Source organism: Podarcis erhardii, assembly GCF_964252035.2.
Source record: "Podarcis erhardii genome assembly, chromosome: 2".
NCBI classification, from domain to species: domain Eukaryota; kingdom Metazoa; phylum Chordata; class Lepidosauria; order Squamata; family Lacertidae; genus Podarcis; species Podarcis erhardii.
The window spans coordinates 68955436-68975715 of NC_138498.1; the positions used below are offsets into that span (position 1 = coordinate 68955436).

General features: G+C 44.0%; 1 protein-coding gene across 2 annotated transcripts in view; it reads left to right on the top strand.

Moving 5' to 3' along the window:
• CPLX2 (complexin 2) overlaps positions 1-20280 on the top strand; it is a 123542-nt gene that overhangs the window by 30577 nt on the left and 72685 nt on the right. The gene's annotated exons all lie outside the window — the stretch shown is intronic.

The window sequence follows — 20280 nt, forward strand, 5'->3', positions numbered from 1 at the left end:
ATCTGCTTTGGGAGCACCCCGTTCCCACAGTTTCCAGCAAATGATACTCAGAAGGATACTGCCTCTGACAATGGAGGCAGAGCATTATCAAATTATCCTTTTTTAAATGTGTCATTCTCTGCTCCAAGTTTAGTTTTTCCCATATCTTTCTCTCTGTGTCATACACACACACACACACACACACACACACACACCATTCGCACAGCTCTTGCCTACATACACCCATTTGCCCTAAACACCATCAGAAACAATGCCATCCACCAGCTTCTAACTGGCCAAGTGTGAGGCGTTTTCTGTAGGAGATATATTGATTTCTTGCCAGTCTCAGGACTGAAACAGCAGGCAACACTCACATATAGCCTCTAGGGCTACTTTTGAAAAATCAGCATCACAGCATTCCTACCATTGCATGCTGCAACCAAACAACATCCAAGGAACTGTTTCCTCTGCTTGGCTATTGCTTTCTCTAAACCATTCACCTTGTTCTTTGTAACATCCTTCCCAACAGAGCAAGGCAAAGGAGATCTTGGGGCTTTCAGCTATTAATGAAGAAGACTTAACTGAGTGCCATTTATCATGAGTGCAGATGTTCAGTCTCTTAGAACATCTGTGATTCATATGAAGAGAGACAGCAACTGGTAACACATTTAGCAGTAGTTGACAAACAGCTCAAGAATAAACAAGAGTAAAGAGTAGAAGAGTGACTAGTGGGGTGCCACAGGGTTCTGTCTTGGGCCCGGTCTTATTCAACATCTTTATCAACGACTTGGATGATGGACTCAAGGGCATCCTGATCAAATTTGCAGATGACACCAAACTGGGAGGGGTGGCTAACACCTCAGAGGACAGGATCACACTTCAAAACGACCTTGACAGATTAGAGAACTGGGCCAAAACAAACAAGATGAATTTTAACAGGGAGAAATGTAAAGTATTGCACTTGGGCAAAAAAAATGAGAGGCACAAATACAAGATGGGTGACACCTGGCTTGAGAGCAGTACATGTGAAAAGGATCTAGGAGTCTTGGTTGACCACAAACTTGACATGAGCCAACAGTGTGACGCGGCAGCTAAGAAAGCCAATGCAATTCTGGGCTGCATCAATAGGAGTATAGCATCTAGATCAAGGGAAGTAATAGTGCCACTGTATTCTGCTCTGGTCAGACCTCACCTGGAGTACTGTGTCCAGTTCTGGGCACCACAGTTCAAGAAGGACACTGAGAAACTGGAACGTGTCCAGAGGAGGGCAACCCAAATGGTCAAAGGCCTGGAAACGATGCCTTATGAGGAACGGCTAAGGGAGCTGGGCATGTTTAGCCTGGAGAAGAGGAGGTTAAGGGGGGGGATATGATGGCCATGTTCAAATATATAAAAGGATGTCACATAGAGGAGGGAGAAAGGTTGTTTTCTGCTGCTCCAGAGAAGCGGACACGGAGCAATGGTTCCAAACTATAAGAAAGAATATTCCACCTAAACATTAGGAAGAACTTCCTGACAGTAAGAGCTGTTTGACAGTGGAATTTGCTGCCAAGGAGTGTGGTGGAGACGCCTTCTTTGGAGGTCTTTAAGCAGAGGCTTGACAACCATATGTCAGGAGTGCTCTGATGGTGTTTCCTGCTTGGCAGGGGGTTGGACTCGATGGCCCTTGTGGTCTCTTCCAACTCTATGATTCTATTCTATGATTCTATGAAAGAAATGATGACTGTTCTCAGTTTTTTTATAGAAAGGGTCATTTAAGCTGATCTAAACGTTAAGGAAGAATTTACAGTATAGAGTCCTTCTGCAACTGTTGTCATTTCAGATTGTAGGTAAAGATAGATCACGTTTTTTGAATGCACCCTTTTGTTACATCTCCTCTGTGCCCCATCTGTATTTCACCATGCTCTCTTTACTCCTGTTCCTCTGCAAAGCCCTGCATCCCCCACCCCCAATACTGTCATCTCCAGGTTTCTTTATACATGAGAAGCAACTGAAGACCCAGCTCTTCACCCCCACCCCTTTTATGTTACATGCTGTTGGGAATTTTAATGCTTCTATGGATACTTTCCTGGAATACATTAACCCACCCCCTGAAGGGGGGGGGGAGAGATAGATTGGAGGAGACCTTCATTCAGCTTGGCAAGTATAGCTGCTTCTCCCCCAACCATGTTGGTTACTGACCCCAAGGGGGGGGGGAGATGTTGCCTGATAGTCCTCTTAAAAATATTCATGTGGCTGTAAGCCTGTCACTCCAAGCACATGCCTTATATATGCTTTATCAATATAGGATCTCATCTGCATGCTCAAAGCTACAAACCCCAGACAACCTTATCAAACAGTGCCTTAATTGCCTGCACATATTCTCAATAGGGAGAACGGGAGGAAGCAAATCAACCACACATGATGACAGATGTTAGTCACAATGCTTAATGCACTGTTGAAAAGCACTCCAAAGATGCAGGGGTGTGGTGAGAATGGTGGCACGTACAGAACAGAGCTCCCATCAGCTAAAGGTCACTTAACGGTGCCTTACTGCAGTCCATTCAGCATCCCATCCGGGGGTTAGGCCTTGTGTTGGTGGCAAGGAAAAATAGGTATATAAAAAGGAGAATTCCCTGGATACCAAGATCCAGGTTTGGGGCAAGTACTCTTTGGGGAGAGAACCCCAGCAGAGATCATGAAACATGCAGCAAAGTACCATAAATATAGGCTGTTAGGTCTTTCAAATATGCCCTTCTAAGTTCCTTCCAAAGCCGCTTTCTTCCCTTAGCCTAGGAAAAGACCACATATCAGCTTCGTGTGCTTTTCCATACAGCAGTCAGAAAACACAAGCAGTGAAACTTGGCTTAGTTACAGTGATGAAAGTTCCCAAATTATTGGTGTAGGTGTAGGAACAAAAGAAAGACTTGTTAGAGCCATGTAGCTAAGCTTCAGCAACCAACTTAGCTTCTTCAGCTGAGCTTCTCAGGTAGACTGAAAGTGAACAAAGGTCTTGATTACCTTCCTCCCGAGGTGAGGGGGGATGACCCAGCTAGGTCTGGCAGGACAGCTTAGTCTATTGGTGTTAACTCCTTCATGCATTAGACTTAAGCATATTGGTTTTATGACGCTGGTTATCCCCTAAATAGGAACAATATTTGATCAAGGAAAGTCCAGATTAGGGCTGCTCAGTCACAACCCAAAGAGCTCTTTGCTCTCCTTAATTTGCAGCAAAGAACAGGAATGCAGCCGCAGTTTCTCCCACCCCACTTTTCCTCCAGTCTCATTCCACATACACATGACCATCCTTAGAAATAGCTTTTGCATTGCCTGCTGCTGTGACAATGGGAGGTATCTAATGCTTCCATTTCGCTTGCACAGCAGGCTTCTGTTTGTGCAGTGAAACTTCCCTCCCCTCTCTCAAACAGCTCCCTCTCTGTGTAACCTCAAAATCTGGTCCCAGAGGGTTGGAGTCCCTCTGGAGCAGATTTTGGTGGTGCACAGAGGAGGAAAGGTAGGGGAAGTCCCATTGTACAAGCAAAACTCCAACTGCAGAGGGCTGAATACAACCCAAGCATTGTAAAACTTCATATGAATAAAGACAGAAGGCTGTATTAAGTTGCAATAAAAATGAACAATTCTACTAGCTTCAGTTTCTTTTAAGAAAACACACACACACACAAAATTTCCTAGATGTTCCTAAACAGAGTGCTTGGAAATAGCCTTCATGAGAAAGTTTTTGACAGTTTTGGATTCCGCTACCTCATTCCCCACTGTACAGTGAATACAGAATCTGCAGAATTTCTGCCTCTAAACAAACTAGGAAAATGGCAATTGAAAAAGCACATGGTGTCTGTTCACTGAGCCAAAAATCAATTTTAGGGTGCGATCAGTGGAGTGCCAGTGGCAGATGATCCAGCTCTCAATGACTCATTCCTATCAGCTCAGTGATGCTATTTAGCAGCATTTGTTATATCACACTTTTCAGGCAGCAGAGTGAATGTGCCCACTGAGTGTAAAGGAGGGAATTAACACATGGATGCAACCAGTGGTTTAGTGGAGCATGGACTGGCAGGGACTAAGCACTGCCACTTATTTCACAGCAGGGACAATGATTGGCATTTCCTGGGGTACTATTTGCCCAAGCTCTGCATGCCAAATAAACATTTTTTTATCAGAAGAGTTAAACCCACTAAGCAGGACAGAGGTAGGTTACATTAGCCTGCATGGCTAAGGGTTAAATTTCTACTTTTGTTTAGAAAAATCCCACGGTTATTTTCTTAGGACCAACCAAAATGGCTTTTGAGGCTTGGAATTGACCTAAGGGGATGTTGTTAGGAGATGATGCATATGAAGGACAGCAATGCATTTTCCGGGGGGGGGGGGTCAAACTGCCAATGGTGCAGTGATCTTTGGGCCTAGGTTTGGACCTATAATATGTCCATGTGAATTTTTGAAGGCAGCCAGGTTGCTGGTGCATCCATATCTCGGCTCCCCTTGCCTGGGCAAGTTTCACTCTTCCTTCTCTTCTTGTCTCTTGGAGTGACGCTGGATGTTATTCTGGTAGGTTGTGGAAGCCGAGATCTTTCCCCTCAAACTCTCCCAGCCCCTGCTGGTCTGATGGTCTTTATTGATTTGCTTGTCCATTCCTATATTATGCATTTGAGATCTTCTGCTAGTCGGACAGCTGCCTATGCTGTTTTGCCAGCCTTATAGCTCAAAGAGCAGCTCTCTGTTTGTGAACAGGTAAAGCAACGACCAGAATTTGTCCCGAGCCAGAGGGTCTTGAACATTAAATACAATAGTGGTTTATGTGTATCCACCCATTTGCAGTGGACCAACCAAAATGTCATAAAATATGGAGGAAGCTTTTGAGTCCACCATCACACCAGATGTTAAGCAAAGCAGGAGGGGGAGAGAGAGAAAAGCTGGCTTGATACTGAAGTCATAACATCTGAAATGGTCAAAAATGCATTTTTTGCTTCTTAGTATTAAAAGGGGTGTAGCTATGGGAATTGCATTTTACCATTGCACCATTTAATGTAACTTGAATCAGGAATAATTTAATCAAAAATGTGTGCTAAGTCAACTCAGCACCTGATGCAATTCAATTCATTTGGAGCAACTGGGATCACATCAGGAATATTTTTCGTCCACTATCAACTTTCCCTTGGCTATGGTCAAAGTTCCACAACCTTTATCTGAGATGGTTTTGTTTTATTAAATACATTTTCATCAAAGAGCATGATTGTCTTCTTCCATCAACTCATGAAGCTTTACAATATCACTCATTATAGGTTGACAGAGCTAATGCTTTTTCTTCTCCTTATGCTTGGCTAGCTGATTACTTCTGTGATGGTTCCCTGATTGCTTAACTTAGTGTTGGAATCATAGAATTTTAGAGTTGGAAGGGATCCAGAGGGTAATCTAGTCCAACCCCCTGCAATGCAGGAATAGTCCCAGCCCTAACTGGAGAAGCTGGGGGTTGAACATGGGACCTTCTGCATGCAAGGCAGATGTTCTACCACAGAGCTATGGCCCCTTCAGTGAAAGGTTGCTTGTGTGTAATGGATTGCACATTTGTGGAATGTTTTCTGTTGTTTACTCATTTTGCTGTTATGTCTGTCTGGTTACAGCAAGCATAAGAGCAAAATAAGACATACGAGCAAATGCTCTGCATTTTTATTGCTTCTTTGCTTTTCCCCCTTGGTATGGAAACAGAGAGAATAAAAAAGAGAGAAAATCACAAGCTCCTTAATAGTAGATTTCCAAAGAGCTGCATATAACATTATGTTAGCTTCTGATCACTGATGAATACAAATAAATAGGCTAATGGTCAAAGCAATCCTATCGTCTTGCCATACTGGTAGCCAGCTCCTGCCAGTGTATCATCAGAGTAAGGATGCCCTGTGCTCCTTGGGGAAAGGTTGAGAAGAGAATGAAAGCAAAGCAAAAAAAAACCATTGCCCCCTGGCACAGATGGTTAAGAGTTTCAAGACTTCAATTTGCAATGAGGTTGGCAGAGCTTTGAACACTGCAGGAGTACCAACATCCACAGAACAGATCATGTTGTGAAGGGTAGAGCCTGAATCGGATAGACCCTCACCATTGTTTGAGTAAAGGACAGAGAGTAGACTCCATTGTAGCCTGCTTTTGTGATGGAGATTAGGTAAACAAAAGACAGCAAAAGATGAAAGTCAATGATTACTTCACAAGAGAGAGGAGAGAAGGAGAGAGCACATGCATGACTAGGTACTGAGATTAGCTTGCTGTAATGACTCCCTCCTACAGTAAGCAATGTGTGCATACAGAGCACAGAGGTCATTTGAAGAGCAAGGGGGCTGTCACACATTTCATTTTTTAAGCAGCCGAACAAGCCGCAAGGGATCAAGTGGCACAAGCTTCCATTTACTAGTCTTTAGCAACCAAAACGATACTCCATGAAAGGACCTCAGGATGGCTGTAGAGGAGCAAACAGGAAATGGTTTGCCCCCTAGCTAAATGCATCCTCTTCTCCAGAGCATTGGTTTTCAAAAAACAAAACAAAACATGCAATGGGTATTTTAAAAGAAACAACAACCCTGAATATACTTTGCCATTTCTAGTTCATAATGTACAAAACTGACTGGAGGCTAACCCTTTTTGTAGATTTTTAAAATCTGGCAGTGGTTCAGATTCTGAATTTGGGTTTCAGAATTTCAAGCATGATCACATTTCACTTTTGAAATTCCAAGTTGTTGTTTTTTTAAAAAAAAGCTTGCATCTTAACTCTTTTGGATGAGTTTTAAGAGAATGATATTAAGTGGCTACTTGCCAGGTGCAGCATTTTTACACATTTGAAAGAAAGGAGCCTCAAATCCCAAAGTACAAGCAATTGGAAATGTTGGGAGGAGGAATCAAATTATAATATACATTAAAACATTAGCAAGCAATTGTGAATTAGAAGAATTGGCTTGAGGTACTGTTCTTCAAATTGGTTTTGACTCTACTTTATGCGCCAGTTAAAAGGAAGGCAATTAATGAAAACTGTTAATGAACTGACAGGCCTTCTCTTTTTTTTGTGAGCATGCCTTTTATCATTCTGTCCCTTTGTTCCTCAACTTTTGACACCCCCAGTTCCCAGCAGAACAGATGAGACACTGAACTGACATTGCATTGTGGGTTGTGTAAACACCATGGGCAAATGTAAAGAGATTTCCCCACTACTTCCAGCAACTTAAAATAATCATGAATCCTAGTTCTTCTCTAAGTGTCTTTGCCTCTTTGCCATTGGGTTTTGTGCTACAGAGATGCTTTCAAAACCAGTGGTCCAGTGGTAACTTCCAAAGTGCAGGCACGCCACATGATAGCCTATTGTAGCCTTCTAAGACTATACAACAAAAGATGAAGTTTTGACCAATACAGACACTTTGGCTTCAATTGCAAACCAGCCTTTTTTCCTTGCTCCCCATCCCCTACTTTACTTAACATCCAGTCCAATGGTGATGATTTATTAAATTTGTAGACCGGCCTTCATCCAAAGATCACAGGGCAGTTCACAACATCAAAATACAAAATGAGAACACAAAATACATAATAAAACAAAAAAGCACAGTGCCTGATGAAGAGTTCCAGCAAACTCAAAACCTTGGTCACTATCTTGTGATACTACCCCCACATAAAACTGAAAGTCCAAAAGACAATTGTCTTGCATATTTTCAAGGAGTTTCCTAATGTACTCCACATATTCCTTTCTTCAGTGTATCCCTTGACACATTTTGAGGGGTAGTACTCGGTTAACATTAGTGCTGGCATATTAAGGTGAGAAAGAGTTGTAATAATAAAAAACATATTTATAAGCTGCACTTTCATATAAAAGACCATAAGTGTTTTTCCTACCTAAGAACAATCTAGGTTCTTACAACCTAAAAACACAGTATCTACAGTGCAAACAATTTTAAAATGTCAAACATATTGGTAAACTGGTTGGCAAAGGTTTGAAAGGCTTGTCTGAATAATACTGTTCTTAGAAGAAGTCTAAAAAGGAGCAGGGATGATGGCTCCTGCCAAACCTCTGTTGGCAAAGAGTTTCACAAGTCAGAGCCTTCCATAGTAAAGGTTCATCTCCTGGTAAGTGCCAGCTGCACCTCAGAGGCATGTGAGTCCACCAAAAGTGCCGTATCAGAAGACCTTGGTGATTGCGGTGGAGCATAAGAAATAAATAAAGGTACTTTAGGCCCAACTTGTTTAGGGCTTTGTTAATTAACACAAAACTCTTGGACCTGGCCCAATAGCAAACATTTGCTACAGGGCCTGGGTAATTTGCTACACACATGGTTCCCAGTTAAGAGATTTTACACCTGCCTCAGCCCTAACCATCCACATGTCATGTTTAGCCTGGAGAAGAGGAGGTTAAGGGGTGATATGATAGCCATGTTCAAATATATAAAAGGTTGTCACATAGAGGAGGGAGAAAGGTTGTTTTCTGCTGCTCCAGAGAAGCGGACACGGAGCAATGGTTCCAAACTACAAGAAAGAAGATTCCACCTAAACATTAGGAAGAGCTTCCTGACAGTAAGAGCTGTTTGACAGTGGAATTTGCTGCCAAGGAGTGTGGTGGAGTCTCCTTCTTTGGAGGTCTTTAAGCAGAGGCTTGACAACCATATGTCAGGAGTGCTCTGATGGTGTTTCCTGCTTGGCAGGGGGTTGGACTCGATGGCCCTTGTGGTCTCTTCCAACTCTATGATTCTATGATTCTATGTCCAATCCGATGCACAATGAGAAAATATGAAAAATGACCCAGCTATTTGCAGAGTAAAAACTTAAGTTGAAAAGAGACTGCAATTTTCTTTAACTTAATTTTCTTCTCTACCATTCTAACTTGCATTAGGCTAACTGGTTGACAAGTCACCCTCCACTTACAGAAATTCCCTCCCAGGAGAAAGTTGAAAGAGACTTGGACTGCAGCTTGCACTGCGTGCAGGGAACCTTTATTGTACATTCCCTGCTCTATCATTTCTGGAAAATGCAAAGATCTGGGGTTGATGTAGCATCCTGAGCTTGTTTGTGCCACTGGAGGCTTCCTTTCCAAATAGCAGCTTCAGGGCTGGGGCTGGCCACATAAGTACCACCAAAAAAGAGGAAATTCCTGTTTCCTGCTTGGCAGGGGGTTGGACCCGATGGCCCTTGTGGTCTCTTCCAACTCTATGATTCTATGATTCATCAGTCAAAAAGGGGGCACGGATTTTCGTAAAATTGGCATATGCTGATTTATATGCATGGAAGCAATTACTATAATTTCAACAGAAATGCAACATAGTGGGGAAGGTGGCCTGTGTGCCTCCTCGGTCTGCTGCCCAGCTACTACCTGTTGATGGGCAATGCCAGGGTCCCCCTCCTGCTATCCCATCTTATAGTTCTCTATCTTCAAACCAGACTTGGAGCTGACAGCCCTTCAAAGAGAGGACTTCTCTACTCACAACCCTTCAAACAGAGAGCTCTTTCAAACAGAGCTCTGTTCTGATATCCCTTCAAAGTGAGGGCCATGCTCTGTAAAGTAGGATGCACAGCCACTCTTATTCACAGCAGCAATTTTCATTGGGGCTACGGCTGGGAGACACATACTTTCTGCCTACCCATTGCCTGCAGTCCAGACCCACAACTTCTTGCTTACATTTTAAAAAAACAACAACCATGCAGGTCACGTCTAGTTTGACCCTGAGAGCAACAGCTTACATGCCTGCAAAAAGGAGCCACTCCGAAGCCTGTGAGTCTTTCCTGAGCTACCTCCCTCTATGCTCCCTAATCAATGGCATAAAGGTTTCGCTTAGACGACAGCCCCCCAGAGGCAGGCTGAGGAGATCATCTAGCCGCTGACAGCAGAGATTGTGTTTATTCCGCACTGCCTTTTTGCCTGTTTGTTTTGTTTAAGAGGCTGAGTTACGCATTTTAAGCAGGCGTCTCCTCGAAACCCAATTACCTCCAGAAGCCAACCTGATAAAAAGCAGCATAAGTGGCTGTGTGAAAATCTCCTTGTGTAGCAGCCTAGGGGAAACCGACACAACAAAAGCCTCTGAAAATTGAGTTAACCGGCTTTAATCCTTCTGAAAGATGAGGAGCTTTGATAATTATTTTCTGCAGAGGTCGCCAAGGGAGGGAAAGGAGAGGCGTAAATAAATACATGCCCTACACTAATGGTTTTGGACTGACCTATAAGGTTGCGAAATCCTCAGGCTTTAATTATTTTCTGCTGTGCACCACCTCCTGCTTCACCCATCTACCCCAGAGGGAAACTGGCTGGATAGGTTGGCTGTGCTCCCAAAAGACTACATAGTCATGAACACCTTCTGGGATTTGAGAAGGGGGGGGATTGATGAAACCAAGATAACAGCTGCTGTAAACCAACAGGTCATGAAGGCTATAGGAAAGAGCCCAGGAGGATACTGGCACTTTTATCTGAATGCCACAGTGGGCAAGTAGCATCATTTAGTGTTTTATCCAATGGTTCCTTCAAAGTTTTGTTTTGTTTTGTTTTAAACAAGATGCAAGAAAGCATTTTTCTGCAATATTTAATTCTCCCATTCAATTTAGTTTGTCATTCTTGAGGGTCTCTTTTTATTAGCAGTTACCTCTGTGGTACTGTCAGGGCAGGACTCTGAGGAAGATGTCCAGGCCCCAATGAGCAGGAAGAGACCCAAATGCAGTAGGGTTGGCTGGCTGACCACATTTTAAAGCAGGTGTAGGTAATGCATATTGCCATTTAAAGTGGCAGGGAGGGCAGGGGCTGTAAGGCCATTAAATCCAGAGTCTAAACTTGCCTAAGTGCACCACTGCTTCACCTACCTGGGTACATCTTTCTACATAATAAAAATGTAAGGCTGTCATCGTACAGCCCCCATTGGAAGATTTGTAGTGCCACACCATAATCCCGGATTTGCATGAACTCAAAGCAGAGTAGGAGAGCAAAAGTGAAGGCAGGATGCACAACAGCAGTGGCCATGCCATGGGAGCGAGAGGGACACTGAGGCGGGGAAAGTGGTTTAGGTTTGAGTAAAGCAGGGATAGAAGAAAGTAGGAGGGAAATAGAAGTTTTAACAACAGCAGAGGTTTGAGTAAAGTACTATATTTGAGGATACATGCTGTATCTTTTACCTCTCTCACATGAGGCAGCTGAGTTATGGAAGAGGGAGAAGTTTGAGTACAACCAGAAGGTAAAGGCACCAAAAGGGAGAGGGGGAAATGGCTGTTTTAAACAATGGCAGAAGTTTGAGTAAAGCAGAGGTGGCAGATCACTGAGAGAGAAATGGTGGTTTAAAACAACAGCAGAGCTCTGAGTAAAATCCATAATTTGTATATCTATATTGCAGAGTGGGTATTGTGGTTGCGAAAGCATGGGTTGGATCAGCCCTGCAAAGTAGCCCATTGTTGTTATACTAATATTGTCAGGGCAGGGCAGCTAAAAGAAAGGAATGTATGACAACCCTGCAATGTGGTCCAGTGTTATCTAGTCTCTTGATACACTGGGGACTTCTTTTTTAAGAGAAATGATTGTAAGAGGTTTTTAAAGAGGTTGATTGTAGCAGCAACTGGGGGTAGAGTGGTAAGACGAACTGCTTTCCCACCCATGAGGGAGGGAATGGGAGGATGCTTGGGGGTAGGTTGTTGTTGCTGTATAAACTCTTAAATGGGCATAGTCATATCAAAGACTTAAATCCTTTCTGCTCAAAAGAAGAAAGAAAAGGATGGCTGTTTGATCTTGGCTGATCACTTTGCTGTAGCTATTATGAGGCATAAATAAATTACTGCAACAAATGCTCTTAGAATACACTGCTTCCTTTTTAACAATTCAATATTAAAATTACCCAAACATGGGCAACTGAACATTGGATGCTTTAAATCTCTTTCTCTCTCTTATCTCACACACATTGCCAACTGAAATACCACACTGGGTCTTGCACTGAAGGTAACAGTTGACAATCAACGATCACACACACATAGTGCCAAACCCAGAAATGACCCAAACCGTCACAAAATATGTCACTAAAAGGGCGGAACAGGGATGGGGCAAGGGAGCTTATACTTGCTCTGTTGATGTACTTAGGTGCCGGGAATGGAACCTCCATCCAAAATGGTCATTGACTGTATTGCCAGTCCAAGATCAATTGCTGAAAGACTTCCAATAGCATAACTAGTTTACAACTCATGAAACTTTAGTTCCTTCCGTGGTTCATAGCTAGTCCCTGGGGAGAGCAAGGCTTTTGTGACTTTAATAATTGTGTGGCAGGCAGGAATTCAGCAAGCTAAGCTTTCTCTAGTATGGAAATACAATTATGGGGAAGCTTCACGTGCTGACCTTCTGTCAGCCATAATATCACTTATGTGTGCCCCTGATTTATTTTCAGGGCCATAAAAGAGACTAGAAACTTGCATATGACAAGAGATTCTGAGCACTTTAGAAAAATCTTCAGATCCAGCAGGTCCTCTTCAGTTTAGCTGTGTTGTTTCACTGGGCTTCCAAGGCCCTTTCAATCTCAGTGTAATTGTGGGGACATTTTCCACCCCAACCTGAGCCCTGGATCTGAAGATGGGGTGGGGCAGTGAAATTTGACACTCTTCACACTTCATTTTGGAAGCCTAGTGGGAGGTGGGGGAATAAGCCACCTTCCTTGAGGGCTCTAGCAACCACCACTGTTTAATTGGCCGACCAAAATGTGTTGACTGCTGCTCATTCAGCCACCTCTCTGAATTTTGAATTCTCAGCAGGAATTACCCATATATTTTCAAGAATATCTTCACTCCATAAGGGCTAGAAGCTCACTTTCAAAATGATAAAACTCTGCATCCAATAGCACATGCCATTCTCCCATACATTTACACAAACCTGACTATTGACCCAATGCTGGGGTAAAGGTGAGATCTGCATACCCATATTCCACAATGCAACACAGCTGACAGAGAGTGATGACAAGGCTTTCTGCAAAGAGACGACAAGAAGGTGGAAGAAACTTTAGCGCGGGGCATCCACAGGACAGAAAAGGAAAAAGGAGGAGGAGGAGAGGTGAAAGGGCCAACAGCACAGATCTTCTGCTTAGGAAGAGTAAAGGATGAGTGACTCACCCTGCAGATGGCAAGAAACAAAAAGGGGACAGCTAAGGTTGGCATGGTGGTTAATTAAACCCAGAGCATAGCAGAGTCAGGTCTGGATTATGACTGCAAGCAGAGCCTCCAGGCTTCAGGAGCAGAGACTAAAGCCGTATACAGCCAAGCAGCATACAAGTCATGCATTCATATTGGATGAAACTATCAAGGCAGCTGAGCCAGAAGGAGTTCAAAGTCAGGATGGCATTGTTGATAATGTTTGCAATTATCCTGGGCAGCTTTGAACTGGCTGCCATATATCAGTGGTAACGTTCCTTGTGAGGGGCTCCCCTCATTTTATTTTATTTTTTAAAAAGCTTTCCTTCCCCTTGACACACTTGCCCCCACCCCCCACCCCAATTTCAACCAATGGCAAACCCTTCCCTTCCTTTTTCACACAACTTGGCTATCTCCCACGGCTAACCTGCTGCCCTGTAGATGTTGCTGGACTGCTGCTCCCACTCTCCCTGCCCATTGGCTGTGCTGGCTGGGCCTTATTGGAGTTGAAGTCCAGCACCATCTGGAGTTGCTGAATGCCCTACCCCACCCCTGCCCTCCCAACACATGCATACACCATTGTGGTGACCTGCTTCAGTGGTACCTCTGGTTGCAAACAGGATCCGTTCCGGAGGCCCGTTCGCAACCTGAAAAGAATGCAACCCGCATCTGCGCGGGTTGCAATTCGCAGCTTCCGCGCATGTGTGTGATGTCATTTTGCACGTCTGTGCATGCGCGAGCATCGAAACCCGGAAGTAACCCATTCCGTTACTTCTGGGTCACCTGAAAACGCGCAACCTGAAACAAACATAACATGAGGTATGACTGTATATGGATAGGTTATGATCTGCCTCAACTAAGTGGCACAGACCCAGACTGGAAGTGAGAAGATGCAATGTTTGCTAAACTGGACAGTTTCTCAAGAAGTATGGGAATTGTCTGTGAAAAAAAGCTTTCAGGTTTATTCCGAAGCCATCCTGGGAAGAAACTATCCAGTTACCAGCAGGCCAAAGCAGCCAAATGCAGTAAATGGAGCTTAGAGTAAGGAGGAAGAACTTGGCAATACCCAAGATTTTCTCCCATAGCTGGCAGAGTTCCTGGTCTGCCCCAGCTCTGAACAAGCAGTCCTTTTATCATTAAATCAATTGTGTATTTGTTCCAGGAACACGCAGGGCTGTGCTCTAGTATACCTCTGTGTGAGAGTCAGTGTGGTGTAGTGGTTAAGAGCGGTAGACTCATAATCTGGGGAACCGGGTTCGATTCCCCGCTCCTCCACATGCAGCTGCTGGGTGACCTTGGGCCAGTCACACTTCTCTGAAGTCTCTCAGCCCCACTCACCTCACAGAGTGTTTGTTGTGGGGGAGGAAGGGAAAGAAGAATGTTAGCCGCTTTGAGACTACCAAGGGTAGTGATAGAGTGGGATATCAAATCCAAACTACTACTACTACTAGTAGTAGTAGTAGTAGTAGTATACCTCTGTGTGAAGGGCCAGAGGATGGAGAGATGTCTAATTAGCCATCCTGCAAACATCAATGTGTTCCCCTCAGATTAGGGGGAAGATGATCTATCGTTGCTGGCTCCCCACCCTGGCACAGGGCCTGGGAGTTGCGTAGCCTTTGCCATTAATATCAATTGGATATTTTCACGAAGGCGGAATATAGCACTGGAATTCCTCTACTATAGATTTTCCCATGTATCCAAAGGCAGATATGTTGCAGTTCAAGCACTGCCTAAGTTCTGTTAACGGGAATATCCAAAATATGCAACTGGAATCAATTATGCAAGTCAGTCAAGTTAGCTTCAGCTCATTTATTCCAACCTTAATGATTCATGGTTTATTGAAGACCTCTGCTTACACTAGAGTAAAGACAGTTTGATGAGCAGAGACTAGACACAAGACGACCTCACTGGTGAGTTTGAGAAAGTCTTTTATATATATATATTGCCTAAACACCAGCTTCTCGTGAGATATCTGTATAATGTTGTGTGTTGAAAAAAAATATTTTTTTAAAAAAAACTCTTTCTACACTCTCCCCTGCAAGCAAATATTTTTGTCTTTGTAATGTTGCCTGTAGTGGGGCATGAATCTGAAATGGATGTCAAAGAGATTCTGGAAGCTGGGGCACCAAATATCTAAGACTCCCTTCTAACTGTCTCTACCCTGTCTTGAATTACCCTTGGGATACCTATTGGTTCAGCTGAATTGAAGTGGTGTTGCAGGATGTTCATAAACATTCAGACTACTGAGGGAATGAAGCTGTCAACAACAGAAGGTTTACAGTCCGCCTGTGATTAGGGGCAGCTGCTGGTTTCTCTGTTTAAAACTTCACACAGCGGAGCTGTGCAAGGGCAGGCTAAAATCTGAAAAGCCTTCTGGGAAAAGGCCTTCTACTGAGAGAAGGGGGACCAAGCTGTGAAGCAGTGTGTCCAAGGGGAAAGGACATAGGAGCAAAGCCAACCTGAGAGCTAAAGGTAAGGGGTAGAACAGGGGCCTGAGGAAAAGGGTTTGAGGTTGAGGGCTAGAGATCTTCCAGATGTAGACTCTGAGAGAGCTCCTGTGCCCTTTAAGAACTGGGCAACTGAGAAATGCTGACACCTCTAGTGTTTTTTGCTCTGTAGCACTGTGATCTGGCAGTTGTAAGGGTCAAGAAGCAGTGCAGTAGGGAGCAAAATGTCACATATTGATTTGAACTAACATGCCAGTTCGTGAGCTTCAGGCTTCTAATATTACAAACCAGCACCTTCCATCCCAAACTACAGCTTAATTGACATTTTGGTATTCTGTAGCTGCTTGGTCTTACTGTAGTACCCAAAGGGCTACACTTATTTGCTACACTTCTAAAATACTCAGCCCAGGGAAATAAGAGAGCTAGTTATTTTGGATTTGTGAGCTTGATCCACTTCTAAGAATGTAAGAAGAGACCCGCTGAATCAGACCAAGGGCTCATCTAAGTCCAGCAGTTGGTCCTCAAAAGTGGCCAACCAGATGTCCCTAGGAAGCCTGCAAGCAAGTCATGAGTGCAATTGCCCTCTCTTGCTCATGATCCCCAGAAACTGGTATTAAAGGGTGTACTGCTTCTGATGCTGGAGACTGTACATAGCCATCATGACTAATAGCCATTGATTTTCATCCTCCATGAATTTATCCAATACCTTTTTTCAGCCATCCAAGTTGGTGACCACTACTATATGTAATATATGCAATGTAATTAAAATGGCATGGGGATTTTGATGTCCTTTCCTGCATCTAGTGCATCTGTTGTACGGAAAGTGCATTTTCACAGTAATAAACTGCAGTACGTTGCCACATGGCTATGATACCACTGACTACCCATGACACATTCGTCCTCACACCATATCCATACCGTTCTGAGATTCTTTGTAAAGCGTGCACTCTTTTAAAATGATATAATATTATTATCATCCTCTGTATTTAAAGGTGAGTGCTCCCTGTTGTCTGATTCCTCAAGCAGCTTGATTCCTTAGTGCGCACACCTGTAAAAAATAAATAAATGCCAGCATAGTTATCCCCTCCCATTTAGCATGGCCCATCATTTTATAATGTTACCTTTTTAATTTCATTTTGAGCCATGCACTCCCCCTTTCTATCTCTAGAGTACTCATCTTCTCTGCTTAATTGAGAAAACAGAGCTGTGAGTAAGTGATCCTCCAGGACATGAAGCTAGGCACTTCTGGGTCTGCTCAGTACCTGGGTGGGTGACCAACTGGGAACCACCTGTAAGCTATTTTAGGTACCATAACCAAATAAAGGCGGATAGAAATATAATAAAATAAAAGAACAATATACTGGAATTGGGCTTTCTCTAGTTACTGCTTAGAAATCACTCCCAGTTTATTGGAAAGTCCTTTATTCTCAATCTATCAGGCTACTGCATATCTGGACTTCAACCAGAAATTTACTAAGAGAAGGGGAAATGGGAGGTGTACAGCATTTCTTCTTAACGTATTTTCACAGAAGAAAGCATGCTGGGCTTCAAAAGAAACAATATCCCATCTTGTGACATTCTGCCGAACCTAATTAGAAAATTTGGACAGGGAAATTATTCCATACTGGAGGGCTCTTTGCACACACCATCTGCCATTCAGCTTTCCCTTTGGGAAAGTGTGTGTGTGTGTGTGTTTGTGTGTGTGTAGTGGGGGAAGAAGCAGTGTTTCTCATCAAGCTACTCTGGCTTGGACAAGATCAGTTAATAGGGATGTGAGAGAAAAGTGCAGTGGAAAAGTAGCTGGGACTTTTATGTTGATTCAGTGGCGGCTCACCACCACCCATCACTGAGTAGAAGGGCTCCCACTGCCCTTGCTAGAGCACAGCAGTGGAAGTGTAGTGTGGTATAGTGGCCAGACTGTCAGACTAGGACTTGGGAGACCGGGGTTCAAATTTCCACTTGGCCATGAAGCACATTGGGTGACCTCGGGCCAGGCAATGCCTTTCAGCCTTAGCTGAACCTTACAGGGTTATTGTGGAGAGTAAATGAGGACAGGGGACAACCATGTTCTCCACCTTGAGCTCCTTTGAGGAAAAAGAGGGGCTATGAATGCAATAAACTATGAGCAAGGACCACTGCTTCATTCAGCACCAAGCAGGGACACAGTGCTTGATATGAACCACTGATGTTCTAAGCTGTGCCCATGCTGGGCCTTTCTACCTCGTCAGAAGATGCATAAAAGCCTCATACTGCTTTCCAGTAGGGTCATTGGCTCCCCAACACACAAACACATTCATAAACAGTTGTTGGTATAGCCAGTGGACTACCACCAGACCACCTTACCAAGCAACTTCTGGGTTTCAGCTAGCCACCTTCAGTTCATCTACGTATGAATGATTAGAATAATTGAAATGTGGTATGTAGTGCTCCATATTGGAGGGCTCTTCGCATACACCACCTATCATTAGGCTTGCCCTTGGGAGAGGGGGATAGAGAGGATGGGGGAGAAGCAGTGTCCTCAGAAAGCTATGGGGTCAGCCATATCAGTTCCTTGCATGCTGTAGGTAAGAACATAAGAGCCCTGCTGGATTAGGCAAAAGGCCTATCTAGTCCAGCATCCTCACAGTGCCCAACCTGATGTCCATGGGAAGCCCACCATCGGGACGTGAATGCAGTAGCACTCGCCCCACTTGTGAGATCCCGCAAGTGGTATTCAGAGGCTGACTGCCTCCAACATTTGAGATAGAGCAAAGCCACCATGCTGACTGAAACCAGTGCATCTTAACCACAACTGCCCAGTGAGTTAGAAATGGAAAGCACTTGGGGTAAACCTTGATTTGACATCATCTGCAGCAACCTTTCTCAGGTGAGTATAAGAAATGTCTTTTTGGAGCCTCTTAACAAGGAAGGAACCTGCAGCTTCCTATGTTTGCAGCACTTCCTTGCAAGGAAATCGGCTGGCAGTCGGAGTAGGGAGACCTATTAAGGACTTAATAAAGAACATAATAAGACCCTCAACTGATCTAAAACAAAGAATCCATTTCAGATATGATGGGGGCCCAGTCACATTTACAGAGCACTTTTTATCCCATTAAGATTGCAGAGTGGTTTGCAGTACACTAATAAAGCAATAAAAATACTGTCCATAGAACCACTAGCCAATTATCATTAGATAAAACCAGGAGCTTAAGGCTCCTCATGCCAACACAGCAAAAATGATACAGATGGCCCAATCAAGCTATCAATATCACCCCAAGGCCTGGGTGAATAGATGCACCTTCAGTTGGTGACAAAAATTCAATAATGAAGCTCAATTATGCAGTGCCGGAGCAGCCTTCCCTAGTGTTCTACAGGGTGCTTCAAAGCATCCTCCCACAGAGGATATGCCTCCCCTTTTTAGCCTTAAAGTCATTGCTTCTCAATGTTTCTGCCAAGATAACCTTCTTGTGTGGGAATTCTCCTGCAAAATTGTGTAGCTCTTCAGCCTGTTCTGTGCTACCTAAATCCCACACACTCAAAATTTTAAAAATGTATGTATGTAGCCCACCTGTCTTCATGACACTATGTTAATTGGTGTGAAGGACCAGGCATTGGCTGGTGCTAGAACATAAGAAAAGGCCTGCTGGATCAGGCAGCTTCTTGTTTCTCAAGGTGGCCAACCTTATGGCTGTAGGAAACCCACAAGCAAGATGTGAGGGCAGTTGCCCTCCCTACTGTGGTTTCCTAGAGGCTAGTGGTATTCAGAATCATGCTTTCTGTAATCTGAGATGTTGCAAATAGACACTAGCAGAGATCTGACCTGGCTGTATCAGTACTGCTACTAATAGTGGCACCATCATATGACAGACATAGGGTGACAAATCACCTAATGAGCTGAGGCAATTCCGAGAATGAAAGACTTAAGAAACCAGCTCGGAACAAAAGAGGCATGTGTCAGGCGATGATCGATGGGCTCTTTAATTCCACCCGGCTGTCATACTTATCTGTAATGAATTTCTACTCAGCTGTATTATTTTTATTACAATAGGAAGTGAATACTCCCCTCCCTCCTTGATGATGCTTGGGGAGCTGGGACTTAATGTGCTTTCAGCTCCACCACAGCCATGTTGGAGAGAAGGTCCCTTGTCCATGTTACCAAGCTACTCAGAAGGAATATTCAGCAGCTTGGCTTTTTCTAGCATGTGTGACCTTCTGCCGTTTATTTAAAAAAGAAAAGAAAAGCCAACCAAAAACATATTGCTGGACTTTTTTTGAGGGTGTCAGGTGCCAACCAAGAATATTAGGTCCATAATTCACCAATAGCAGAACAAAACTTACCACAGCTTGAGTAGTGGATCATTAGAACCCATTTGGCAGTGATGAACATAATAACATAAAAAGAGCCTACTAGATTGGGCCCACCTATCCAGCATCTAGGGGATGTGGGTGGCGCTGTGGGTTAAACCACAGAGCCTAGGACTTGCCGATCAGAAGGTCGGCGGTTCGAATCCCCGTGACGGGGTGAGCGCCCGTTGCTCGGTCCCTGCTCCTGCCAACCTAGCAGTTCGAAAGCACATCAAAGTGCAAGTAGATAAATAGGTACCACTCTGGCGGTAAGGTAAACGGCGTTTCCGTGCGCTGCTCTGGTTCGCCAGAAGCGGCTTAGTCATGCTGGCCACATGACCCGGAAGCTGTCTGAGGACAAACCCCGGCTCCCTCGGCCAATAAAGCAAGATGAGCGCCAGAACCGCAGAGTCAGCCACGACTGGACCTAATGGTCAGG